Source organism: Phoca vitulina, unplaced genomic scaffold (genome assembly GCF_004348235.1).
Source record: "Phoca vitulina isolate PV1807 unplaced genomic scaffold, GSC_HSeal_1.0 scaffold3, whole genome shotgun sequence".
Classification (NCBI taxonomy): Eukaryota; Metazoa; Chordata; class Mammalia; order Carnivora; family Phocidae; genus Phoca; species Phoca vitulina.
In genome coordinates this window covers 68,746,415-68,768,227 of record NW_022589706.1, presented here as the reverse complement: position 1 = coordinate 68,768,227, position 21,813 = coordinate 68,746,415, and the positions used below count along the sequence as shown (strand labels likewise).

The 21,813-nt window shown below is 35.2% G+C and overlaps 1 protein-coding gene across 7 annotated transcripts in view; it reads right to left on the bottom strand.

Moving 5' to 3' along the window:
* Positions 1-21,813, bottom strand: part of CCSER1 (coiled-coil serine rich protein 1) — a 1,349,277-nt gene that overhangs the window by 639,786 nt on the left and 687,678 nt on the right. The window lies entirely within an intron of this gene.

Below are 21,813 nucleotides of genomic sequence, written 5' to 3'. Positions count from 1 at the left end.
CATCTGTTAGTACAGAAACCACTGAGGGAGAACTACAGTTGAACACTAGAGAGCCAGGATTGCTTAAATCCAAGACCAAATGCTTATCCTGGGTTTCTTGTTGGCTGTTTTTTGTTTTGTAAATTGAATTGATAGGATTTTATTGATCTAGTTTCAGAACATTTACCTTTAAAACCAGAACATAATACTACTCAGTGGGTTTCATTTAGTTTCTCTTTAATTTCATTTTTTTCCTCTTAATCCTCTCCTGAAATCTACACATTTAGGAATCTATATGAGATTTGACACTTAATCAAATTCTGTCATAACTAGGTAAGGGAAGTAATACATGAAGTTTGGGATTTCATATCTCAAATGCAAATGCACTTATTCTGGTCTACTAATTTGACTGAGCTTCTGGTTGGGGACTCCTGTTCTCATTCCTAGATGTGTCACTTAAAAGAGGATCTTGAGCTTAGTCACCATGCAGTGTGTTAGTCTACTGTGTGCCTGGCACATCTCAAAATACTGTATTTACATGATCATACCTCATCTTGGGGTTTTTACTACCATTATCACCCATTTTTAATGAGAATAATATAATTTAGAAATCTTGACAAATTTTCCAAGTAAGTTCATGTGATTCTACTAGATTCTGCTTTACTTAACTTGCTTTCTGAGGGTTGCTGGAGGGGAGGGGAACGGAAGGATGGGGTAACTGGGTGCTAGACATTAAGGAGGGCATGTGATGTAATGAGCACTGGGTATTATATAAGACTGATGAATCACAGGCCTGTACCTCTGAAACCAATAATACATTATATATTAATTAACTGAATTTAAATAAATGTTAAAAAACAATTACAGAAAATTCTATATGTCAATACATAAAGACCGCTAATAAAACTTTTTAAAAAAGGATAACTTCTTTTGTTTTCTTTAAATTTGAATGCTCAATAAAATAGTTACATAATATGTTAACGATTAAAGCTGATTTAATTCATCTTTTTTCCAAGAAGGGATGGTAGTCATCACAAACCTCACTAAGAAGAACACTTTCCTCCTTTCCCCTCCTCTACCTTCCCTTCCATTTCCTTCCTCTGCCCATCCCCTCTTGCCCTTAATTCTGCCTGAGATTTGCATGTAATCAGAGTTAACAAACTTCATACATAATTTACGCAAACAAATTTATGTGGCTTATTGAAATACAAAAAAAAAATTATGGGCTCTTAATGTCTCAAACCTTCTAACTTAACCTATCAACAAAACTTCTAGTGCTGCTCTTCAGACCAAAATGAAATGGAGATTAGGTAATTCAGAAAGATGTCATGCAGGTGAGGTAAGATTTTAACTGTATGAAAAGGATAAGTGAAAATGTGGCCACATTTTGCAAACTCAATTTAAAATGAGAAGTAACAAGTTGTGTTTATTTAGACTTATATTGGGCTAAGGAAAAAGAGCAGGGAGAAGTAGTAATAAGCAAAGGAAGCAATAAAGATTGCTATCATTGAAGGGCTATTTAGAAAAATTTATCTGTTTTTGAAATAGGTTGGAGGAATAAGTATTGGAAAAGCAAGTTTTGTTATAAATCTCTAGATATATGAACATTTGCACATGAATTAGAGACTATGCACTAATGCAAAAAGCAAGGAGGAAAGGCAGCAAATGCATTATGCTTTGCTCACAGTTCTATTTTCAAGGGCTCCCATCCTGAAGATAGGAGTGGGAAAGACTGCTAAACTCTGGTTCATTGGTCTGAATTATAAGACTCAGAAAATTCAATTTATGATAAACAAAAAAATTCAAACAGCTTCAATAACCAATAGCCTAATCAAAGCAAAACAAACCCTACATCAAGAATATTTCAGAAATTTTAAAAAAAAAAAAAAAGGGCATTTCTAATGGAATTCATTGCTACTTCCATTTGCAGGCATTTTCACAACAACAAATATGTCATATTTGAATTATTTGTTACTTATGCACTTGTATGCTATATTCAAAAGTGGAGAGTAAAATATAAGTTTCTAATAGACTTAGGTGTATATACTTAAGGACCAAATATTTTGTTTAGTGTAATAGTAGGAAGAAAATATATGAAAGTTTCTGATAAATTTCTGTAACATACAATTAGATGATTAAATAAAGTCTCTACAGGTTTTGGAAGATAATTCTCCATGGGGCATTTGCATTTCTGCAAGACTGATGGCTATTTATGAATTAATAAATTTAACATGAGATAAAAAGAGTATTATAATCAAATAGAAAATAGACCATAAAAATAGCTATTATTAGATGGTGAGCTTGCTAATAATTGTTATTTATATAAAAAATGAATCTGTATTAGCTATATAAATAGATATCAGAAGACTAGAAATAAAGCATCATCATATATTTTTAATTTCATGCTGATTTGATATAATAAAAGTTTTTATTTAAATTATTGATTTCAGTATAGAGACAGACATTTCACCTTCATGATGCAAATATATTATATTCCTTAATTCAACTATAATTTTTATTAAGTTCATATTATGGTACAAGGGACATAAAGGGAAAAAAAAAAAGGCATACCCCTCCTAATGTATAAACTTGTCAAATCACTAAGTTGTAAGCCTGAGACTAATATAATATTGTGTGTCAACTATACCAGGGGAAAAAAAAATCCATATCTCAATTAAAAAAAAAAAAAAAGGTTTAGCCCCTTTTATAAAGAAACTTCCACTGTGAAAGGCAGAGATATTAAAAAAATTATTATTCAATACATAAAGTAAAGGGACTACAGAGATGGCTGGAGGCGTATAGGAGAGTTAAATAATTGAAATGCAGAATGTACTGACACCCCAGCTAAAACTAGAAAAATGAATTATTAGAAGCCAACTAGGAGTGTAAGGGATAAGGGCCGTTTCTTAGACAAGAACATTTGCAAATATTTAGAAGTCGGAGAGACCCTGACAAAGATATACAGAAACAGCTACTAGTTGAAACTTGCCTAAGGGGAGACTGTGAAAGGGACAATAGTGAGGAATAAGACTAGAGTGGCTAAGGGGCGCCTGGGTGGCTCAGCCGTTCAGCGCCTGCCTTCGGCTCAGGTCATGATCCCGGGGTCCTGGGATCGAGCCCCACATCGGGCTCCCTGCTCGGCGGGAAGCCTGCTTCTCCCTCTCCCACTCCCCCTGCTTGTGTTCCCTCTCTCACTGTGTCTCTCCCTGTCAAATAAATAAAATCTTAAAAAAAAAAAAAAAAAGACTAGAGTGCTAAATCAAGTCTGTGTCAGAAAGTATAGAATTCATTTACACATGTGACTTAATGTGTCTCTCTTTTGGTATTTTCCTATATAAACAAACATTGTAATTTCTTCTTCTAACCTCTCTCAGAGGGATAGAGGAGAATTGAAACAACTCAACTTCTGGTAGATAAATTTTATAAATAAATCTATACCTCTGACAAAATATCTCTTTGTTTCTACATTTTCCATTCCAAGGAATGACAGTATCAATACTTAACAAAACAAACCTTTTTTTTCCTCATTTAAGATTAATAAAACCTATGTGTTCTTAGAATAAACCCAAAGAAAAAAGACTAGCAGATTCTGTAAAAAACAAACAACTATAGATATAGATATAGATATATAGATATACACATATATATGACTAAATTACGGGATGAGAAAGAGAAATTTCATTATTTATATTTGGTGTTATTTTACATTTCTGCCTGATCTTGGTCCTGAATATGTGGAGGTTTTAAATATTATATAACATTGCTATATGAAAAATATACATGATAGTTTTTCTCCACAAGTTTCCAAATAATTTTATCTGACATTAAGAGTAATTTAATAACATCTGTATAATAAGTTAGATATCATAAATAAACGCATATAAACCAAAGAAAATGTATATAATTTACAAACTTGCCAAGAATATTTATTTATAATCACATTCCCTCTCATTCTGTAATCTTTACTACAACAGCTATGACTAACAATAATAGATGATACTTACAGCATGTAGTTACATGCCAGGCACCATACCATGTAATATACGTGAATCCTCTCAAGAACATACCATGTCTGTCCTTTTTTTTTTTTTTTTTTTTAAAGATTTTATTTATTTATCTGACAGAGACACAGCGAGAGAGGGAACACAAGCAGGGGGAGTGGGAGAGGGAGAAGCAGGCTTCCCGCCGAGCAGGCAGCCCGATGCGGGGCTCGATCCCAGGACCCTGAGATCACGACCTGAGCCGAAGGGAGATGCTTAACCGACTGAGCCACCCAGGCGCCCCAAGTCTGTGTCCTTTTTTAAAGCAGGAAATTGATACTTAGTAAACTGAAATCAGTCGCTAAAGGTCACACAAGCTAGTAAGTGAAACACCCAAGATGAAAACTCTCCTTGTCTCCAAACCCTGATGTCCTTTCTATAAAGATATTCTGACTCTGAAAAAACCTTCAAGCAGTATTGCTGCTTGCATATTGCATATTGCATACCAAATGTACGATAATTCAACTGTGTTTTTATGTTCATCCTGTATATATTCTCCTGCAGACTCTATTAAGTCATTTTTTCTTTGCTGTGAAAACAATTTGAGATTGCTTAGGAATCTTTATTTCCGATAAAAGCTGAGATTCCATAGAATACCCATACTAGAAATATGCAATGCCAGCAATGCATTTTTTAAAAATATTTATTTATTTGACAGAGAGAGAGACAGCGAGAGCAGGAACACAAGCAGGGGGAGTGGGAGAGGGAGAAGCAGGCTTCCCACGGAGCAGGGAGCCTGATGCGGGGCTCGATCCCAGGACCCTGGGATCATGACCTGAGCCGAAGGCAGACGCCCAGCGACTGAGCCACCCACATGCCCCGCCAGCAATGCATTTTGAAACATAAATTAGGAATAAGATGATAAAGTTAATATAAACTTATAACACAAAATTGGAAGGAAAATGTGCAAATGCAAACTGAAATAAAAACTAAATTTGAAAGGCATGAAATTCTTATGATAGCAATGATATTATCAATCAGTTCAAGCAAAGTAATCTAAAATTTATTCTGCTTAAGCTATTAGAATGTTTTCTGGTGTGTGTGTATGTTTGTGTTTTATGCACTGGGTGGTCATAGACACTGCTTCCACAATATATGTTGTCCATATAAAATGATTAGTTTCTAATTTCTTTAAAAATTCTTAAATTTAATTTTAGTAATCAAGAACATATTTATTAAATGCTTGAGCATAAAAAACATAACAGTTACCACTGATATATGTAAATTTTTGCACTTTCATGTGTGTACAGGTAAAGCACATGTCATTTTAGGATGCACTTAAGAGGAGGAAATGTGGTTAAAAAAAAAAAAACAGGAAGAGAGACAAAACCATAACAAAGCTAACAACTGGCTTTGAAAATGAAACCTCAAGTGGCTAGGAGAGTTAAAGTACTGGCAGTTATTTATCCTTATTTTAGAATATGTTTTAATTACATTATTTAATTACATTATTAGATGCTCCTGATTAATAAAATAATTATGAATATTTTAACATCTAGCAGTTTATTATTCTACATAATTTATTTCTACCTTAGATACTATCTATTTTCATCTATTAGAGCTGTTAAAAAATTTATGCATGTAAAACTAAGTGCAGTAAAGGTGAAAAGAAAATATTCAATAATCCCAAGAAACAACTCCAATTTATATTAAATTATAAGTTTAATCACCTACACAGAATACTGTGAATTCGAGATGAAAAGGAAATGAATTAAAAAAAAAAAAAAGAACATGAGGGGCTACACACAGCTTTAGAATCTATAATAAAAAAACTGTACTCTTATTAATGAAATTAAGAGTTGAAATACAAAATATAGGTAATAGTGATTACAGCACTACTATATGAACATATACCTTGAGATTAAAGGGAAAAACACAAAAGCCTCTGTATCATCCAAAACTCACGTGCACACACACACACACAGACACACACCCAAAGAGCAGGTTTGAATCAGAAAAAGGAAAATCTTAAAAATAAATAAATAAACACAAAGACTGCCTGAAATAGTATAATCCTGAATCTAGATCCTAAGTCATGGATCTACGGGTTCAGTTTATGAAAAGAGAAATAGTATTGAAATGAGGAGAAAAGCTAACTTCACCCAACGTGGGGCTTGAACTCATGACCCCAGAATCAAGAGTCTTATTCTGTACTGACTGAGCCTGCCAGGCGACCCAAGAGAAACTAACTCTTAAAATTGAAAAGTAAGAGGAGCCTGGCTGGCTTAGTCAGAAGAACATGTGACTCTTGATCTCGGGGTTATGAATTTGAGCTCCATGTTTGGTGTAGAGATTATTTAAATAAAAAATAAAATAAAATAAAATAAAACTGAAAAGTAATGTAATTCAACACAAGAAAATTCACAAAGTGTTCTGAGTCCAGTTTAAACCAGAAATTAGGCAGATCAAAAAGAATTTGATCATCTTATAATGGACTTCAATGTCAGTAATAAATGATTATTTATATACAACAGAAGCAAAAAACTAAAGGGAAAATCATTGGGATTGCTTAGTAGTGCCAAGTCCAAAGATGAGCTCAGAAATGCAAAGGCTATCTAATAGAGATCACATTGCTTATTTTCACCCACCTTTAATGAGCATGAATCAGTGAAGGCATCAGTAGAATTAGAAACAAGCACAACAGTGACCACGCAAACCAAACCTCCTTACACAAAATCTACAATTTCTTGGAACTCTCAAGACGACATTAAAATGTATTATTTTCTTATTTTCTGTTATGGAAAATTGCTAACATACAACAAAAAGGGAGAATAACACAAAGAGTCCCTATGTACTCATTACCCAACTTCACTAACAGATATTGGAATTTAAAAGAAGAGTATTAGCTATGTACTTAAATAGCTCTATTGGTCAATATTGTCCTTCAGATTAGGTAAGAGATATTTGCATTAGAGTACCGGGCTCTGGCTGTTCTCTCACCATGTTTCTGCCTGTGAGGAGGGTATTCTGCGGGGATAAGGGAAGTGCCACAGTCGAAGGCCATATTTCCCTTCCCACCATACTCCAGAACCCTGGAATTCACTGCCCAGTTCAGGACATGAGCAGGTCCTCCTGAGGGTCACCCAAGGTGTGGCCATGGGACAGTGTAGAGCCTGGTGTGCACTGGGTCAATCACACATATGCTCCTAAGGCCATGAGGGACAGAACGTAGGGTAGTAAGGTGCTAAGCTAAGCTGGAGTCTGACTGGCTCCCCACTTTGCCACCGTGCTGCACAGCATACTATGGAGTCCAAAAAGTTCTAATTGGAACATGACTTTCCAAGTCATTAGAAAAGCATATTTGTTAAGATGGGAAGATCGAACATATTTTATTCAACAGTTTTTAAATCCTAATTTAAAATTTTAATATTTAGACTTACATTCTGTGAGCCCCCACAGTTATGTTCTGGCCCTGAATCTCACAATTGTTAGCAGCTTTCTTGTTACTAGATTCTTTGTTTTTTTATCACCACACCTCAGGAAAAACAAAGTCTGAAAAAGTTGCAGAAAAGGGTAAAAGGATAGGAGGGTTATTTTATGTTTATATACTTTAAAAAATGGGTCAAAAAATATAAAGCCAAACAGAAGGAGGATATATCCAGTAAATCATTAAAACAAATACCTAAATAACATTTATATTCATTCAATTTTATACCTAAACTAGGAAACTGTCATCCTCCACAATCAACCACTTTGAGACTGCGTTGGAAGTGATTTATTTCAGTAAGATTACATATCATTACACAGCATATTTTATATTTATGGAGTTCATTACCCATGAGAGATTATACAAACTGAAAATATACCCAGATTTAAGAGTTTAGGTTACTTCATTTAAGAAGAAGATACATCAAAAATGTAAATTGGGAATTTATATTTTTGGAGATTGAAATCACTGGGAATACTTGTACCCAGATAACTATATTCGATATCCCAGATATAAAGCATATGGATTTTTCCCCCCAATAAGAACTGAACGATGCTTTGTTTCAACTCTAACAAGACTCTTCTGGTTTTCAGATTGTTTTTTTTAAAGAGCATGCTGTACTGTATATAAATGCCAGTATAGTTTCAGTAATGGGGGATTAAACAAATATATGTTTGAATTCTTTTATGCATATGACAGGCTACTTCATTTCTTCTAGTTTAATACTCTTCTCACTAAGGTGGAGCTAATTAAGAAAGCCCTCATAAAAAGGGACTTGAAGGAGAGGTCTTTGAGTTGGACGCCTTTAGAAGCTAGGAAGACAAATTTCCTGGGTTACAAGTAGTAGGCATTTAGTGACTTATCAGGAAAGTTATGAGAGAAGTTGTGACTGAGAAAGATCGCCAGATTGTTTGGGGTTGGCCTCTCCACATTCAAGACATCTGCTAATTACACTTCTGAAATCTATTTCACAATCATTTCTTCCTTTTCTATCTAGTATCACTACTCTGGATCCACTACCTAAGGACAAGCAAGGAAATGGGAAATGGAGCATAGATCTGTGCCCAGTGTACAAAAGCTACCACTTTTATTCCATAAGCCTCTCTATTGGGTTGACTAGTGCCCCCCACAAAATTCATGTCTACCTGAAACTTGTGAATGTGACCTTATTTGGAAATAGCATCTCTGCAGATACCATCCAGTTAAAATGAGGTTATACTGGATTAGGAGGAATCATAACTACAACATGACTAGGCACCTGAGTGGCTCAGTTGGTTAAGTGTCTGCCTTTGGTTCCTGGGATGGAGTCCTGCATTTTGCTCCCTGCTCAGTGGGGAATCTGCTTCTCTCTCTGCCTCTCCCCCTCACCCTGTCGTGCTCTCTTCTTTCTTTCTCTCTCAAATAATTAAATCTTTAAAAAAATACAATATGACTGGTGTCCTTCTAAGAGGGATATCTGGACACAGTGACATAGATCTACAGAAGGCCACATGAAGGCAGAAGCAGAGATTCGAGTGATGCATCTGTAAGTCAAGCAACAAGACTGCCAGCAACCACTAAGGAGCTCGAAGAGGCAATGAAGGATACTTCCCTACAGTTTTCAGAGGGAACATGGTCTTGCTAACACCTTGACACTAGACTTCTAGTCTCCAAAACAGACAGAAAATAAATTTCTGTTGTTTTAAGTCAGCCAATCTGGCATACTTTGTTATAGCAGCCAAAGGAAATAAAAGCTTAATAAAGCCTCTTAACTGGTATTCCTGTCTTCACCCATACTTTCTCCACTCCAAAGTGACTTGCTAATGCAGTTCGTTCTCCTGCTTAAAACCTGTTAATATCCCATTCCAGTAGGGCAGCCCCTAGTCACATGTGGCAAATGAGCACTTGAAATGTGGCTAGTCCAAACTGAGATGTGTGGTAAGTGTAAAATACACACCAGATTTTGAGGACTTAGTACAAAAAAACCCATTAATATCTCATAAATAATTTTATTTTTATTACATCTTAAGTGATACCATTTTAGATATAAGTTAAATAAAATGTATTTGAAATACTAAATTACATAAGTGACTACAATTTATTGCTTGTTTTGTATTTCCATCAAATAGTTCTAGTCTATATAATAAAAAGTAAACCTTTATCATGATGTACAGCTCCTGCCCCTCCTGGCCCCTATTTATTATGCTAATTTTATCTCCTACCAATCTTCCCATTGCAAAAATGACTCCTACTCATCATCTTGCAGTTGCCTGAGTGGAGCAAGATTTTTTGCACTTGAACTTTTTTTTTTTTTAAAGAATTTATTTATTTATTTATTTGACAGAGAGAGAGAGAGAGAGACAGCGAGAGAGGGAACACAAGTAGGGGGAATGGGAGAGGGAGAAGCAGGCTTCCCGCCAAGCAGGGAGCCCGATGCAGGGCTCGATCCCAGGACCCTGGGATCATGACCTGAGCCAAAGGCAGATGCTTAACCACTTTGCCACCCAGGTGCCCCCTGCACTTGAACTTTTAACATGCTATTTCCTCCATCTGGACTCTTCTTCATATTAAGGTGTTACTGCTTAGAGATATGATCTCTGAAGTAGACTCCCACCTCCAGGTGATTCTTTTTACTGACCGTCTCTCCTTTCAACTGTCAGTTATTTCTTTTATTTGACTGTTTGCCTGTATCTTGTCTGTCTTCTGCACTAGCATGTAAGTTCCTCATAGCAAGGATCATGTCTATTTAGAGCTATATTGACTCCACACAACCTAATGTAGTTTTTTGGCACATTCTAGGTGTTTGATACTTTTCTGAATAAATGAAGTAGGAGAATGAAAGATGATACATGAGGTTTGAGAGGATTCATCAGAAACCAGCTGGAGAAGCTGACATACTGCAAAAGCATTTGCTTGAGGGAATTTAATATCAGTGACATGACAAGTCCAGTAAAATTTCTGATATTTGTATGGTACATAAATTTAAGTAGGGACGGCTTGGAAGTGATGTATGAACTAAGGGATTATTCTAGTAATTTTAGGCTGCACAAAAGAAAAGAAGAAAGGAAGCAGAGACACAAAAGTGAGAATTAAAGAATTGGTACAAATCTAATGTGTCTGAGGATTTGATGATGTAACATCAAGTGAGAAATATTTTCATGAATAGATTAGGATTTTCTTTAAAGATTATTTGAGAGAGAGAGCGTGAGAGTACAAGTGCGGGAAGGGGCAGAGGGAGAGAGAGAATCTCAAGCATACTCCCCACTGAGCGGGGAACCCAACACAGGGCTCGATCCCATGATCCATGAGATCATGAAGTGAGCCGAAATCACGAGTTGGACACTTAACTGTCTGAGCCACCCAGGTGCCCCAGGATTTTTTTTTTTCAAGAAAAGCTTATGTACTCCATCCTTATTCTTGCCTGAATTATATATTTTGAGTGAGAAATTAATAAGGTGATTCTTCCAGTGAAGATAATTATGGGAAAAAAATAATGAATGCAGAAGTGTCTTCAATAGGAAATAGGGCCCAGGAGAATTTTTTGATATATCAAGTCCCAAACATTCCCTCATTAACAACATCCTGGTCTATAACACACACCTTCTATTTGTCAGGGGACCCTCCATTTCCCTGACATTCCACAAATATGGCCCGTATTTGCAGAAGGTTCCTTCTGCTAGAAGTCCTACTTCTCACTCTCTCCTCTTCATTTATTAACGGTAGGTGATCTTGGAATAAACAAACATGTTCTATTTCTTACTGGCATGGCCTGTCCCCAAGATGAAATCTCAGCTTGTCCAGACGTAAGCTTACAGACTCCTGCCCTGTGATAGAGGTCTGCAATTTTCCCATTTGTGTCAGCAACTTCAGTGGGTCACTTCAGATAAGAATGTCCTGGAAACTTATATGGCTGCATTTCAATCCAGGTTTGGATGACATTATAAGTCAATTTCTCTGAATCTTCTACTTTGCAATTAGTTCTGAATTTAGGAGGACAAAGAAGGATGTTGCTTATTGCCATTTTTAAGCCTCCAAAACACGCCCACCCATCCACACACACACAATTTGGAAAAATGGAGTTTCAATTAGTTATTGGTAAGTTCTAGCAGAATCATAGTAGTGTTGCCCATAGAACCATAGAACCTTAATTCAACCTTGAAAATTATTACTAATAAAAACAAAAACAAAAAATAAAAAAAGCCCTGTATCACGAAAAACAGGAACCTGTCAGCAATATTAAGATTGACATCTTGATGTATGGAAAAGACTGTTCTAGCTTTTTCTTGCTTGATATTTTTATTCAGGAAGGCCAGAATATAATACCCTGCCCCCCACTGTGTCATTATGGTTTAAAAATAAGATTCCTGTTTTGAAGAAAAGATTCGCTTCAGGGGACTGTGAGCATTTTATTTTATGATATTGATTTAATTTTAATGTATATAAAATGTTTTAAACTGAGAAGTGACATAAAAGTCTTCAAGGCAGTCCTTCATTAACAACAATATGCTGATGCATAAGGGAGACAAGAAGAAGATCACTAAAGACTTGCAGAATCAGCACAGCATTACAGGTCGACAATCAGCTAGAAAACAATGGAGGTCATGAATCAAACTTCACCAGACAAATTGCAGACACAGATCAAACTTTACTGGCAAACTCAAGAAATTCTGAACACCAGAAAATGCATTATCCTTCAGATTTCCTTCAGCACGCTCATAAGCAAAAGTAAAATAAATAAATAAAACCCCACAGATGTATATCTAAACTGCAAAATCTAGCAAAACAGAATCTGAAGGGATTACGTGTGACTAGAGGACTTATTTAGTGGCTTTGGATGTCTGTTTATTCATCTTTAAAAAAGAAATAATAGGCAGAGTCATTTAAAGCTGGATTTAACTGATTCCAAATATTTAATTAGTACCTATAATTTATTAATTCACCCACCAGTAATTATAATACATTTAACTACACAAAGTCAACTATGAGCTCACTCTTTTTCTCTGTAGTTACAATTTTATTTTGTTTATTATTTTGTGTATTTTATATTTACCAAGAAAACTATTTCTATGAAATTTTTTGCCAATCGTTCACTGGGAGCCACTTCGGAACCCAACCCCTGAATAAGACACAACTGTGCTCAGTGTGCAGTAGCTGAAGGGGACACGCTCTCTCAAGAGGGTGGTGTGTGTGGAATGCTAAACACCATCCTCTCTCTTCACATTGGAAGTGGTAAAATACTGTTTCCTTGCTGTTTCACTAGGTAGAGTTCATAGGGGACAGAGGGTTTCAATAAGGAAACATACCAATAGGCATAAAGCTACAAATATTGCTAAGTGATATAAGGGAAGCAAGGAGCTGTTAAGAGAGAGAATAACATGCAAGAAACCCTTTAATTATACGTGATGATAGAGTGGGCCTTACTGAGGAAATTTAACTTCAGGTTAAGTCTATGGGACAAGGACACATGCAGGGAGTAAGCAGAGGATTATTTCAGAGATTGGAGAAAGCTCAGGGAGTTGGGGACGAGAGGGCAATGCAGGCGTTTATTGAAGAAATTGAAAAAAGTACAGTGTGACCAGAACTTGGTGAGCAAGAGGTCTATATATTGGCATCAGATAATTGTAGGTCAGCTGAGCACTGACTTTTATATTGAGTTCAATGGGAACCACAGAAATTTTAAGTACGATTCAATTGTATTTAGCCAACATCATTCTGGCTGCTACATGGAGAAGAAAATAGAGGTAAGGAGGGTATGGAAAGATGGTAATTTGAAGGTACTGCAGTCGTCTTCTAGAAATGGTTTTAGCAAGAGGGATAGAGGCCTATATGTTTTCCAGACTCAAGTAAGAGCTAGATTTAAAAGCAAGTAATTTATTTTATAGGTAAAGGAAAAGAAAAAGGTCAAGAATGACTCCAACTTTCTGTTCTGAGCAAACTGGGAGGATGGTGGTGGCATTTCTGATTCGGGAAGACTGCAGGAGAAGCAGGTTTGATTGGAAATGGGAGTGAATGGGAGAAAAAGCAAAATGATTTGAGAATAAGGGTGAATCAGACATACTGAACATACTAGAAAGTAAGATAACTGAGAGGCATCCAAGCACATATGTGGTGATAGGAGTCCTGTAAGAGCGGTTGCCGAATGCTATAAAAAGTGCTAATAAGTAGGCTAAGAACACAAAGAATCTCTATATGAATGCATTAAACTTTCAAATGGTAGCAGACGCCAGTCTTTTCTAACGGGAACTCCTCCTTTCTCCCCTCACACATCCGTTCTTTCCTGGGAACGTCATTTTCCTCCACTTTAGTGCATGCCTACCCCCAGAGCTGCCAGGGAATGCACTGTGATCAATCTGTCACGGTTCACTGCTTTACAGAGAGGGGACCCCTTTCCCAAACTGGGCTGGAGGACTTTTCTGGCAATTCTGATATAAAAATATGAAAAATAAGTTAATGTTTCTTGGATCAAAAGTTGTAAGTTTGAGAAGTAGCAGTGGTCAAGTTTACAGTGGTGCAGTCAAGAGAGCGAGAAAGAAAGAGGACAAAAGAAGAAAATCAAAGAACAGCAGAGATGAATACAGAGAATGAAAGTTACTATCACATGAGTTAATTATAGTTGCTCCTGGGGCCCAGCCTTAGGCTTGTCTTTGGTTTCATGAGTCAGTCTTTTAATAAATTCCCATTTGAGTTTGAGGTAGACCAAAGTGTCTTTCTGACATTTATAATCAAGAGACCTAGGCAATGAAAAGAGAAAGCCAAAACCAAAGGCAGAGAAAGAGAATGTCTATTTCCAAAAACTCAATAAATAGTGGTGGGATCATAAGTAGCAGTCTAGTAGTTCCGTTCACTGTTTTTTTTAATGTTTAAAATTTCAGTTTAAAAAAATTAAATAAAATTTCAGTTTAACTAAATCAAGAATAAAACATCAAAAATGAAATTTTAATAATAAACCATATATGACCATATTCTGTGTATATGTATTATTTTCAGATTGGCTACTATGCATATCTATTTTATTTATCATCAATCATAGTGGCTGTTTTGTGTATTATTTTGTCCTCAGATTTTTCTATAATAAACATTTCAATATCAAATAATATTAATAGTAACTTATAATAATTTTTAAAACAACATATTATAGATGCATTGTTTTTAAATGTCTCCACACGAAGCATATAAAAGTACATAAAATTAAAAGTGAAAATATTCTCCTTTCACCTTGATCCTATTTAAGCACTCTTACTGTTTTTATCTCTTTTTGAGGTTACAATAATTAATAAGTAAATTGTATTTTAAATTCATCACAGTTTGATACCACTGACATCTCAATAAAAATTACGAGAGACTAGCAGTCTTTATCTTCCACTTTCTCTAAATCTTCAATTTCCATTGGCTATATAATTAATATTTAAATCCTTCTAATTATCACTAATTTTTTCAGTGGTATGTTTGAACCTCTATCTCTTGACATGTCAAACTTAGATATTATCTAGTAGTCCTCAATCATGAAACATTATAACCTTCGTATGCGTATTCTTTTTTTTTACCTCTCCTCATTCTATTTTCAATTTTTGTTTATTATTAATTTTTACATCGTTGGATACAGCCGCATTGTTCTACAATTATGTTTTCCATTCTTGTTTACAAGTTTAATATAAATACTGTGAAAAAATAAGTTTTTGATTTCATATGTAAATATTATTTAGGGTTCAAAACAACAAGTATAATTAGTTCAATGAAAAAGGAAATGAGGGGCACCTGCGTGGCTCAGTCAGTTAAGCATCTGCCTTCAGCTCAGGTCATGATCCTGGGGTCCTGGGGTTGAGTCCCACATCTCCACATTGGGCTCCCTGCTCAGCGAGGAGCCTGCTTCTCCCTCTCCTTCTGCTGCTTCCCCCGCTTGTACACACTCTCTCTCTGTCAAAAATAAATAAAATCTTTAAAAAAAATTTAATTTGACAGAGAAAGAGCACACAAGCAGGGGGAGCAGCAGAGGGTGAGGGAGAAGCAGACTCCTCGCTGAGCAGGGAGTCCGATGCAGGGCTCGATCCCAGGACCCTGGGATCATGACCTGAGCCGAAGGCAGACGCTTAACCGTCTGAGCCACCCAGGCGCCCCTAAAATCTTAAAAAAAAAAAAAAAAAAAAACAAATAAAAATTTTTTCAGTTAAAAAAAAAACTTCTAAGATTCAAGGTCTAATGAAACTTTTAATTTCATCCTACATTCCTTACATGTGAATCTCTAATGGACATATACTATTGCAGCTTGCTGATATTACATTATTTGTTAAATCTTGAGGACATTTAGACTAATTTTAGAAATATATTAAACATTTTTGTATATACCTCTGTTTTTTTACTATTTGGAATTATTCCTTAGGATAAATTGTGAGAATAAAGGTTTTTTTAAAGATTTATTTTAGAGAGAGTGCACATGTACATGTGTGCATGAGTAGGGCGAGAGGCACAGAGAGAGGGAGAGAGAAAATCTCCAACAGACCCCCTCTGAGCTAGGGACTGGATCTCACAATCCTAAAATCATGATCTGAGCTGAAATTAAGAGTCTAACGCTTAACCAACTGAGCCACCTAGGTGCCCTAAGAATAAAATTAATCAAAGAGTATGGACATGTTTACAGATCATGGTACATATTGCTAAAGTGTATTCTAAAAGATCATTATAAAAAGACACTAGAAATATATGTACCGGTTTTTCAGCAATGTTCCCAGCACTGACTTTCTATTTAAAAAATATATATATTGGCTAGATTAGTGAACATAATGCTATTTCAGTTAATATTTGCTTATTAACAGAGGAGAATAACACTAGACATATGCACACTAACTTTCCATTTTCTGCTTTGTCTATTATATTTACTTCCCTTCACACTGGTTATTGGAACATACTTAATCTTGAGGATATTCCATAAATCCTAATGATTACAGAGCTTAAGAACTTAAGTTGACTTGAATTAAAACTATTAATAAAAAGTATGACATAACCAATCAAAATTATGAAGGATAATATCATATGTACCCTTTTCATTTTATTCATAAAATCTATGCAACTTATTTGAACAATGTCTATCCCATATGTCAAACTGCCTGCTAGACATATCCATTTGAATACCCCTCATGTACCACAATTTCAGCATATTCCTAATAAAGCTTGTCATCTTCTAGCATTTTTTTTTTTTTCTTTTTGGATTCCCTGTACCAGTAAAAATTATCATCAAAGAATCTCCCACTAAAGACCCTAGGAGTCACTCTGGATGCTTAACATCCCAATTTCATCCATCACAAGTCCAACAAATTATCTTCCTAAATCAACTTCAAATGTATCCCTTTCTATTTTAACTGCCAGTGTTTACTCCAGGCTCTCATGATTTTTCTCCAGAATCACTGCAATAACCTTTTAACAGTACTCTCTCCTCCAGTTTTGTTTCACTTATTATATGCTCCACATTGCCATCAAACTGATCTTTCTAAAATCAAATCAGATCATGCTTCATTGGTTTTCTACAAATCCAAGGTAAGTTTAAAACTCTTTAGTATGATTTATCTGGTTCTTCATGATCTGGTCTCTGGATGTTTGTCTGGTCTACCACTCCCCAGGACACTATAAACTCCGGGAAAAACAAAACAAAACAAAACAAAACAACAAAACTTTCTGTTCAAGGAATCTGTTAAGTTCTCTAAAGTGTCTTTTTTTTTTTTTAGCCCAAAGCCTAAAATATGTTTACTTCACCTTCTTCACTTGGCATAAGATTCCTGTGATTTAAAATGTAAATGATGTTACACATTTTGCTTCTTTTTGGATCTATAAAGTGAAACTAATTAGATTCCTACAATTACAATGCAAATGTTTTTATGTATTTTTATCCTTTTGAAAGAGCTGAGCAAAGCAAACCTTGCAACTTCATTTATTCTTAGAGAGATCAAGCTAGTTTGGGTTCAATGCAATGTTACCCATCTCTCATGAAACAATTTAATACAGAATTTAATAATTCAAAGAGACAGTTTTCACCCCCAAATGTTGTTGTGTATGGTAACATCTACGGAGTTTATTATGAAGGACCATCTACTTTTTGGTTGGTGTTCCAATGCCAAGGAAAGAATACAGTCAGAATATTTAAAGAATAACGATTCATTAAACAAGTTTATGAACGATTTTAGTATTACTCCACTTTCAACTCTCTTTTAAATACCTTTTCCTGCAGTATTGTATATTGGCCCCATTTTTAGCAAAATATCTAAATCAACATAGGAACAAAGTATGCACAGAGAGACTATTCCAAGTGTATACACACAAGTATTAATTGTCTTACAGTATTTGCTGCCTTGGCACTTTCAATATAAGGCCATATACTCCTACTGACAAACATATGCCAAGTTTTTACTATTATGGTTTGAAGAAGAGAAGTGGTTTAATACATTCAAATAATGTGTGGAGATTATTTCGGCTGCAAAAGAGGTAATATTTACACTATTCAATTTTATTCACAAAAGAACAAGATCTGGGATGAGATTTAAACAGTCGCATCACATGTGATCTGTTTACTCTGGGTTTTCTATTTGTGAGTTATCAATGCATTTAAAAGTTGCATATAAACAGAAATCCTCACAAAGATTTATTAGCTGATGCTTGGCATTTTCACACTCCATTTAAGTATCCTTTCAAAGGAATATTTATAAGGTCAGATTTTAGAATACCTCTTTTCATTATAAATGGAGATTTTCTCATTGTAAAATAAACAGATTTTCAACTCTATAATAACACTGTCTAGCTATGAAGTCTATATATGTAAATTCATAAAAGCAAATGAAAAAAATAAGTGAAACATTTCAAAGGGAAAAGTGAGTTATAGTAAAAATTGTAAACCACTAAATAAAAAATCTTTATGTAAATAACGCATACTGAATACAGATACAAATTTACCATCCATGCATACAAAAATTCATGTGTTCAACAAGACGTCCAACTTGCAGGACTTGCTGGTTACCACCTCTAAAAATAATGCTGAGGACATAAGAGAGACAGAATCCAAAACCTAAGAGAAGCAGCAGCAACAAAGGGTGGCTCAGTCGTCTGCCTTCGGCTCAGGTCATGATCCCAGGGTCCTGGGATCCAGCCCCGTGTTGGGCTCCCTGCTCAGCAGGAAGCCTGCTTCTCCCTCTCCCACTCCCCCTGCTTGTGTTCCCTCTCTCGCTGTGTCTCTCTGTCAAATAAATAAATAAAACCTTAAAAAAAAAAAAAAAGGCAATATTTTAAATCATTCTGTGTGGGGGCAAGTATCTTTCTGCATGAAAGTAAGTGGGGGCTGACGTCTTAGGGCCTTCAGTTCTTTACTTTCCTGCATCCCACGCCCAGAGTTTGTAAAATATAATCTTGCAAAACTCCTTTAGAAGTTGGATTTAGGGGTAAAATCCTGTTAGAGTTGTTTCTTGCCAGGTTGTTGCGAAAGAGAGTGACAACTCTAGTTGGTGGTGCCTGAATGTCTCATGCCTACCTCTTATTTACACAAATCTGGAACTAGCCTAGACTGTCTGGCCTGTGGAGCTTCTCCAAGACCAAAGAGCCCATATTCCACAGGTGATGTAAGCTCACAGGACGAATGAATTACCAGACTCCTGAGCAGTGCCTATACCTTAAAGATAAACGATGAACTGGACAAAATGTTTTCTAAAGCATATACACATAATGAAGTTATTTTAAATAAATATAATACATAAATAAATAATGAGAGAGAAGAGAAAGTTTATCTATGTTACCACAAGTAATATTCCAGATATTAGTAATACAAGGGGAGGTGGAGAGAACAAAAGCCATGGGGTGTACTGATGTGTTTCTTTTGTAAGATGGAAGTATAGTCACTGATATGTTCAAGATTTAGAAGTTACCTTATATGTTTCTTAAAGTTAAGAAAAACAATAAAATTAGCCCATGTAACTTTCAAAACACCAGAAGACAATTTTATAGAATTTCATTAAAAGAGCATATAAAGTACAGGATGAAAAACATAAAATAAGACGGCAGAATTAAATCCTGGATAAAAATTCAAACAAAAAGATATACTGAACTTACCAAATGAAAGACAAAGACCCACAAATCGAAGAAATGAAAATAAGATCCAACAACATGTCGTATGCAAAAACAAAAAAACACAGAATCCTTGAAATAAAAAGATTAAAAACATATAATTGAAAAATATAAATCCAGAGAAAGTAGGGGCAGCAATCTTAATTTCTAATGAGCAAAGCAAACGTACAAACAAAATCCTTCTTTGGATGGCTTAAAGCTTTTTTTTTTTAAAGATTTTATTTGACAGAGAGACAGCGAGAGGGGGAACACAAGCAGGGGGAGTGGGAGAGGAAGAAGCAGGCTTCCCACGGAGCAGGGAGCCCGATGCAGGGCTCGATCCCAGGACCCTGGGATCATGACCTGAGCGGAAGGCAGACGCTTAACGACTGAGCCCCCAAGGCGCCCCGGATGGCTTAAAGCTTTATGTGACTTTACAGTGTACACATAGTCCTGATATAGTCAAAGAAGGAGAAGAAAAAATAGTACAAGAGGTGGCTAGTAAATAAAACAAGATGAGAAATTTATAATTAAAATTCTTCTGCTAGTGAAAATACAATAGTGGGACAATCATGCTTTCTTAGCCTAATTATAAAGGAAACTCTGCCCTGTATCAGTTCTCATCTTCAGATTACATGAGGCCAATAATGAAATATATTTTTAGATCATTTTATTTAACATCTAAGACTGTGTTTAATAGGAAAACATCCCCACACATTTTCATTTCACTTTGCTAGGTGATACACTTTAATAAAACAGGTTACATGGAATCAAGTGAAGAAGAGAAGAGTTTGCCATTATAAGAATGAAGTCTGTGTAGCAGTGTAATATAGATCTTGGTAATATCACATGTCTAGGTAGCATTTAAATTCTTCAAGAATCTGTCAAAATGATATATGCCAAACTGTGAAACTTTGGAGAAATATCTGAAATTACTGATAAGCAAAATAAGAGTGAATATGCTGTTAATTTTAAACTGTCCCCCCCGCCCCCAAACAAATAAAAGCCCCACTCTCAGGTTGAATTCAAGGCAAATAATTGTGAAAATATTAGGCGATGTGAGCATTTTTCTTATTTTACTTGTTAGGAAAAAATAGTATTTTGATGTATTAATATATATTCAAGATTAAAGATTAAAACATAATAAAATTAACATTAACAGAAATATTTTAGTCTTCAAAAGAGCTTATTCACCTGATTAAAATCACAATTAGTCTGTATCAGAGGTAATTTCTTTTGTCATTAATGCAAGTACTTCCACACACCAGTATTTTTTTAAACTTTATAAATAACTTTCAAAGATTATATATTATTACAAATACTACAAAAATAGTATTTTTAAAGTATTATTTTGATTTTTAAAATAAATGGAAACATGGAATCAATCTGAGTTTATTTGACCATGAAATCATATATGCATGTTTGATTAGTCATTTACTAATATCTTTCTCTAAAATAAACCTTAATGTCCCATACTATGTTAATTCTGTATTTTTAAATGCAAGTGTAAGATAGCCCAATTCACTTGGTTTTTACTTATTTTCATTTTTGTTTGAATCTTTATTTACATTTTTCTTTTTTGTTTTTTCCACTCACTCTCAAAATAGATTCCATTTTTTGGTAAGCTTTTGGGAAATATCTGATTTATAGGAATCTCTGTTGGTGGTTCACAGATGACAAGGACACTCCCAAATCTCCATATCATTACTGATAATATCAATGATATCATTAGTTTATTATATAATATAGTAATTACCTTATAGGTCTTATTTATAACAACATTTATTCTGACTTGTTTGAGGCACAAATTGTGGTACAGTAGTTCTTGCAATATTTTTCTGAGATGATCTGCATTATCTAATGCCAGACATTAGACTGTGTTCACATAAATCAAGGTCAAACCCCCCAAAATGAATCAGAATATTGTTGCTTGTAATGTTACATATCTATTATATCTCAATTAAAAAACGATTATTATTATTTGGGGTATCCACAAATGTACTCTGAGTTGATAGTTCCTGTGAAATTGATTTATTAGGAAATGCTCCCAGGAAAATACTAGGGGAGTGAGAACGCTGGACAGGGAAGGAGTCCATCCAAAAATCCAACTTCAAGATCTCTGTTAGTGGCTTTGGCTCCATCCTACAGGAAAACCCTTGAGAGGGAAGTCTCATCTCAAAATTGTCCTTATCTAAAGGCAAAGTAGTTAGTGATACGGAGCTGGGCTATTAATCCTGCCACACAGGTCAGTCATTGCTAAGGGAGGTTTGTTCTGCAAGCAAAGTGGCCCTAAGATCCCGAAGCTAAGGATGG